General features: G+C 51.6%; 1 long non-coding RNA gene across 1 annotated transcript; it reads right to left on the reverse strand.

The window, feature by feature from the left end:
• Nucleotides 1-3171: 3171 nt before the first annotated feature.
• Nucleotides 3172-5480, reverse strand: LOC110299612. The gene is made up of 3 exons (XR_002378494.1): nucleotides 5367-5480; nucleotides 4216-4325; nucleotides 3172-3236 (listed from the first exon to the last, which is right to left on the reverse strand). It is a non-coding gene; the product is annotated as an uncharacterized LOC110299612 (long non-coding RNA).
• Between the last annotated feature and the right edge of the window lie 1427 nt (nucleotides 5481-6907).

A 6907-nucleotide genomic window follows, 5' to 3' on the forward strand; every position in this document is an offset into this window, starting at 1 on the left:
TCTTTTAAAAACCAGAAGAAGAAAAAAAAAAAGCACAGGAAATCATGTCTTGTGTTCTTGGTAGTTAAACTTGTGCTAAGTTTGAACACAGCCTTCTTCCTTTCCTTCCTTCCTCCTTTCTTGGTTTTCTTTTATTTTTCTCTCTCAAGTGTGAAGTGAAGAACATGTTGCAGGGAGGTGGCGAGGGGAGTGCTGGCCTGCAGTGTGAGGTGGGGGGGAGTGCTGGCCTGCAGTGTAAGGTGGGGGGGGGAGTGCTGGCCTGCAGTGTGAGGTGAGGGGAGTGCTGGCCTGCAGTGTAAGGTGGGGGAGAGTGCTGGCCTGCAGTGTAAGGTGGGGGAGAGTGCTGGCCTGCAGTGTAAGGTGTATGTGGGAGAGAGTGCTAGCCTGCAGTGTAAGTTTGGGGGGGGGAGTGCTGGCCTGCAGTATAAGAGGGGGGAGTGCTGGCTGGCCTGCAGTATGAGGTCTGGGAAGTGCTGGCCTACAGTGTGAGGTGTGTGTGTGTGTGTGTGTGTGTGTGTGTGTGTGTGTGTGCGCGCGCGCATGCGTGTGCTGTTTGTAGTGTAAGGTGGGGGTGGTGCTGGCCTGCAGTGTGGTGTGGGGTTAGTGCTGGTCTGCAGTGTGAGGTGTGTGGGGGTGCTGTCTGCAGTGTGAGGCGGGGTGGGGTTTGCTGGTCTGCAATGTGAGGTGTGTGTGTGTGTGGAGGGGGAGTGCTGGCCTTCAGTGTGAGGTGTGTGTGTGGGGTGCTGGCCTGCAGTGGAAAGGAGTGGGAATGGGGCTTAGATACTACAGGATTCCCAAGGGAGAAGATGCCTTTTGAACAGGATGATTGGGGTGAGATGAAATATAGGCAGAGAGCAGGGATGATGTCCAGTCATGAAATGGTTCAAAGCCAGCAGCCTTACTCTGCTGTGGGAGCCCCAGAGATGGCTGAGAGTGGCCAAATATCCAGGACGTGACTGCTGTGGGTGCTGCACTGGTTATAGGGGGCTTTAGGCTCAGAAGGCCAGAGCCATGGCTGTGACCACTGTCAGGTGGCATGTGGGCGAGGCCGGAATGGAGGGAGAATGGTTTCTGTTGCTCTAGCTGTGGAAGGGAGCTCTGTTGCCCCATGCTCTACCTTCCTCCTCTGTAGAGCCAGGATATCCTGGGACTCCTGTTTCTCAGATCCACGTGAAGGAGAAGGGAGAGTGCCCTCATGCTGGTCCCCAGTGTGAATTCCCCACATTGATGACCCTCGTCCAGGCAGCTAGGTGGATGCAAGTGACCAGAGAAAGCCACAGGTCAAAGGAATAGGGTATCCAGCTGGCATGGGGGGGGGGGTACTGTGAAGCCCACAGAATCAGCTCTGCCCGGGGAGCTCCCAGGTTCAGAGTCAACCTCCTTTAGCATCCTGGTGTATGCTGTGGGTTTGGCCAGGTGAAGTCCTTGTCTCTTCTGGGTTTTCTTGTAGATCTATGGTTCCAGAGTGGACTTGGATCCTCTCTCATAACCATGTCTGCTCCCACCACAGAGCCACTGATTTGGGCTGACAAGATCCAAAGCTGCTATCTTCAGTAGCAGTGTGAGGCAAGGGACTTGCAACTGCTCAGGAACAGACTGTTCAGTTCTGGGGTCCCAGCACCTCATAGTCGGTGTCTCATCCTAACCTTGCCTGCCTCTTGCCTGGTTACTGCATCTCTGCTAAAGTCGGCTGCAGAGAAGGAAGCCTGTGCCATTAGGTTCGTGACAAGCTGCTGTCATGCCCCGTGGGGGCTCATTGCCATGGGTGCAGAAGGCAGTTTTCCCTCCAGACATGTGGCTGTGGATCTGGTCTGCTATAGCAGCTCCTAGCTCATTTCCTCTGCTTGAAACTGGGCTGTGTGCTGGGGGGTGGGTGGGGGTGGCTATGAGTCCCAGGGGGCAACTGAAACTCCGATGTTAGCCCAGGAGCTGGGGCAGCATCTCAGCTCCTCTCTAGGTTCCAGGCTCCCTGCTCTCCTTTTGAGCAAGAGAAAAATGTTCTAGGATCTAGCTGTTGTGGGGGTTAGTGCCTGACTCCCACCCTCAGCTGTTCCTTCAGTAACCTAGGAGAGCCTGTTCACTCACTGTCTGGCTCTCTCACAAGTTTGCCCCTTCACGGGCTTTGCAACAAAGCTTCCCCCAGGGCCAGGACTGGATGGCCTATCAGACAGTTCTTCCTCTTTTGTGAGCAATGGGGTTTGCCTTGCAAAGGCCCCTCGGTGCAGGGGTAACTGGAGATAATACAGTTAGGTTCATGGGGATTAAACTTCAGGGTTCTTTTCTTCCTGGTACCAGGTCTGGTGTTAAATTCTCTCTCTGTCTCTCTGTAAGTCTCTGTCCCTCCCTCCCTCCCTCCCTCCCTCCCTCCCTCCCTCCCTCCCTCCCTCCCTCCCTCCCTTCCTCCCTCCTTCCCTCCTATCCTTCACCCTTCCTTACTTAGGGTCTCATGTAGCCCAGGCTGTCCTCCAATTCCCTACACAGTCAGGGATGACCTTGAGGTCTGGGCTCTCCTGCCCCCTTCAGTGCCGTGATTACAGGCATTCTTCATGCCAGGTTCATGCTGTACCATGGGTGGAACGCAGGGTTCTTGCCTCCTAGGTAAGCACCGTACCCCTGAGCCACATCTCAGGTCCCTGGTCTCTGACTCTTAAGAAGGGTGCTCTTTGGATTTCTGAGGAGCAGGACCCTAGACTAGGTTTATTCTGGGGAGGCCATTTGGCCCGACTACCACAGTTTCCTGGTCTTAAGAGAGGATTAATAGGGCAGCTATTGTATCAGATTTAATATAGAACTGGGACATGATAATTACACCCTATAACCTAGTAGGATGGGCATAGTTGGTGTCCCACTGAGACTTAGCAAGGGGGAAGTGACAACTGTGTAAGACAGCTGCCCACGGTGCCCACTGGCCTGTGTGGCTCAGGATGCCGGGTCCCTTCCTGTCTTCTCCTCAGGGTCGTAGAGAGTGAATTCTGCTTATGGTCTCTGAATGAAAGTTCCCAGGGAAACAAGAGTTGTGTTGTTATACATTCTTTGAGGCAGATTTGAGGATGATTAAAATGTCAGTGACGGGGGCTGGAGAAATGGTTGAGAGTGTAAGGGCTGGTCTTACAGAGGACCCAACTTGGCTTCCTGGCAGCTATGTCAGGCAGCTCACAATTGTCTGTAACTCTGACTCGGGGTCGGGGGCAGATGAATCTGATGCTCTCCTCTGACTGCCTCAGGCACTGGCACACCTATAGCATATACATATAAAGAAAAATATATCTTAAAGAAATACTTTAATGACCATGGAGATCAAGAATGTTGCAGAAAAGCCCACTTAATCTGGGCTATCTCAGCCCTGAAATTTCACTGCCCACTTCTGTGAGTGAACTAACGTTCTTGTGACTGCAAGTAAGTTCTTCGGACTGTACAAACAGAACCTGCCTCCCACCATCCCAAAAGCTAAGAATGTTATTATGTTGGTGTGTGTGTGTGTGTCTGAGGTCTAAAGCAGAGATCCCTTTCCAAACCTTAATTCTCTTTACTTAAGTTTCCACTAATGTATTTGAAAGATGCCTAGGCCGATAACTTTCTTTTTCCTGCTACTTTGAAAACCTGAATCTGTGTTCCTGGGCTGTGGTCATTCCTATTGTATTTGTCTACAGAACAAAGTAGCTTTTGCATGCTTTGAGGCAAGAGCTGTGATCTTTGAGGTAGAGGGCCCATTCCTTTCCATGCAGAGGAGACCCTGGCTGAGGTGCAGAATGTCATCCTGTGGATGTGCAGCCAGATACCCCCACCCCTACCCCCCATATCTCTTCTTGTTTCTATTTCAGGTTCTCCTTCTGAATTTCAGTTTGGCTCAAGTTCCTGCCTGGCTGCCTGCTCTGGCTGGGAGCAGAGTTTCAGGGATCCTGTCTGTCAAGGTAGTTCCACAACACCGGTTCCTGAGGTTACTCACACACCTCTCTGATAAGAAAACCGAAAGGTGAACTTGGACAGTGAGGACGCCAGCAACTTCCTGAATCCAGCCGTGCTCACCCCACCCCAAAGGACGAGTGACTCCCCAAGAGGAATCACTGGAGGAAACCCTGAGTTTTCGATGGCCCTGGAAAGGGAACTGGCCTGGGGCAGGTCTGGTTTCAGGATCGCACCTCACCTACTGGGTGAGGGAGGGGGGCAAAGTAAGGGGGAGACCCCCAGCAGGGCCCCAGAGGTAGGATTTCTTACCATGCTTTGCTGGGACCTGGTGTTCCTCAGCCACCTGCGTCTGACAGTGCTGGCTTCATGGCAGGGTCATGAGGTTGCAACATAGTTGCTGGGGTTTCCTGCAGCCAAGGCTGGTCCAGGTGCCGAGAAAGGACACGTGGGAGACAGAATTAGACCCCCATGGAAAAACCACCACCCGGCCTGATGTTTGTAGCTTTCACTTCAGGAAAAGTGTAACTGACTTTGGAACTTGATTCTGGACTGACATCAAATTGTCTTTGACCCTGTCTTTTACAGCAATCCCCTCCAAAGTCAAGGGCAGGATTCTGGGTGTGGGTCTTTCTTTCTATCCCCTCAGGCTGGGCTGTCTAGGTAGCTGCTATCCCCAGTGGCTGATTTCCTCTCGCAAGCCCCTGGGTATCTTAGTAGGATGGAGAGTCAATTCTTGTGCAGTGCTCCTCAGATGACAGGCACAGTCTGGGTACACGGGAAACATATGCATTGAGTACAAGGGGGCCCTAAAACCTACTCACTTCAAGGGTTACAACTGCTGCAAACGTCATTTCTTGTAAAATAATTATGCGTGTGTCTGCCTGTCTCTGTTTGTCTGTCTGTCTGTAATGGCAAGGAGAAGGTATCTGGAGTTACAGGCAGTTTGGAGGCACCCAACATAAGTGATAGTAAGTGAACTGAGAACTCTCAATGGCTAAGCCATCTCTCCTGCCACAAGGAGCAACTTTAAACATCCAGAAACATTGTAAGAATAGTAAAAGTCGGGGGAGCTGGTTCCCTATTCTGGCATGCAGGTGTATTTGCAGATAGAGCACTCATATACATAAAAAATAAATAAATCTGAGAGAGAGAGAGAGAGAGAGAGACAGAGACAGAGACAGAGAAACAGAGAGACAGAGAGCGCTATAAAGGACACTGTCATGGCCGGAGTCACCTGCTCTGTGTTGTAACAGTCTAGTTGGGGTGGAAGTCACATCCCCTGCAATACATCAATCTAAAGTTCAGTGTCTACGTCGTTATCTCTGGCCCTCGGCAGAGACACAACTTTCTGAACTTCCAGAAAGATCCCAGTATTCCTACCTAGCAGAGGTTTTCTGGTAAGGAATGAAGACATAACTTGCCTGTCCCTTCGGGATTAATCCCGCGGGCCTGTCAATCACCTGCACAGGAAGGTACCTCTCAGGAAAGCTGTCTGCCACAGACACTCCAGTAGCATAGCGTGAAGCTTGCCTAAACCTGTGGGTCAGCAAGATGGGCTCTCCAGTCACTGTCACCCTGCATTTCCCTCCATGATGGTCCCCTGGGCCACTGTCAACTCTGACTCTCAAGAGGGACACATCACAATCAAGTCTTTGTCCTCTGTGCTAAGGCTGATACTCCTCTCCAGGAGCTGAGGGGAGGACAGAGGGGGCTCTGGTCATTTTTACTGTATTCATAGAGTTGTGTGACCTTTATTTACCTCAGGCAGTTTCCAGAGTCAACCATAAGGGATGGGGTGGGGTTGGAGGTGGTGGCCTGCCTGCAGACTATGACAACTGCTGCCAGGACTTTATCAAAACACTGCAAGCCAACGCAAGCCAACTGCCGACTCTTTGGTGGGTGTGTTTTCTAGGTTAGATTAAGTCTTAGGCTTGGATGCTCTCCAGAACCACCAGGGGAGACCCCTAGCCCCCATACCTTCTGTCCCATGTGCTGGACATGGAACCCAGGTGCATACTAGACCAGTGCTCTGTCATTGAGCAGAATCCCAACATTCAAAAATCTCTGCCCACGTTTAGGGATGAGCTGGAAGTTCAGGCTACAAGAGTCTGCTCTGACCCAGTGCTGAGGCGACCACCCAGGCTTCCTACCCTTAGATCTGCTTAGGTTTGACTCTGAGATCCCCACATGACCTGGTCCAGTCTCCCACCCCAGGTCTGTTTTTTAGGGCTGTGTGTCATGCTGGCTGTGTCTAGGGACTCTGGGCACTGTGGGGTGATGGCTGTCACTGAGCCCCAAGTCATGACTGTAGGTGACAAAAAGAGCCTTTAGGGGAGAGAAGGCTCTATATGACCTGTGTCCTGTGGGAAGCACCTAGGAACAGAGAGTTTATTTGCTTCTTTGTTTACTCGTGTGCGTGCCACAGCACACCAGTGGGGGTCAGAGGGCAGCCTGTGGAACTCCGGTCTCTACTTGTACCCTATGGTCCTAGAGATTGAACTCAGGGTATTGAGCCTGGTAATGAGCTTCAACAGCTTCGCCTACCGAGCCATTTGGACAGCCCTGCAGAGGAGATATTCTTTTTTTTTTTAATTTAAAAAATATTTATTTGTGTGTACATGTGTATGAGTGTATGTCTGAGGGTCACGGGCATCTAAGAGTCTGCAGAGGTCAGAAGAGGGGCTCAGATGATCTGCAACTGGAGTTACAGATGCTTGCAAGCCATCCTGTGGGTGCCAAACCCCGGTCCTCGGCAGGAGCCTTGTGTGCGCCCTTGACAGTTGAGTCTTCTCTCCAGCCTGAGGAGTTATGTTTAACTGAAGCAGAAGAAGAGAAATCTAAGGAGAGACACATGCTCCTCTCTCCCCACTCCCTCCCCTCCCTTCCCCTCCCTCTTTCCCTCCTTCCCCCTCCCTCTCTCCCTCTTCTCTTCCCTACTCCTTCCATCCTCCCTACTCCTCCCTTCTTCCCCTCCTTTTATCCCTCTCATTTCCTTCCATCT

The sequence above is a fragment of the Mus caroli genome, chromosome 8 (genome assembly GCF_900094665.2).
Source record: "Mus caroli chromosome 8, CAROLI_EIJ_v1.1, whole genome shotgun sequence".
Taxonomy (NCBI): domain Eukaryota; kingdom Metazoa; phylum Chordata; class Mammalia; order Rodentia; family Muridae; genus Mus; species Mus caroli.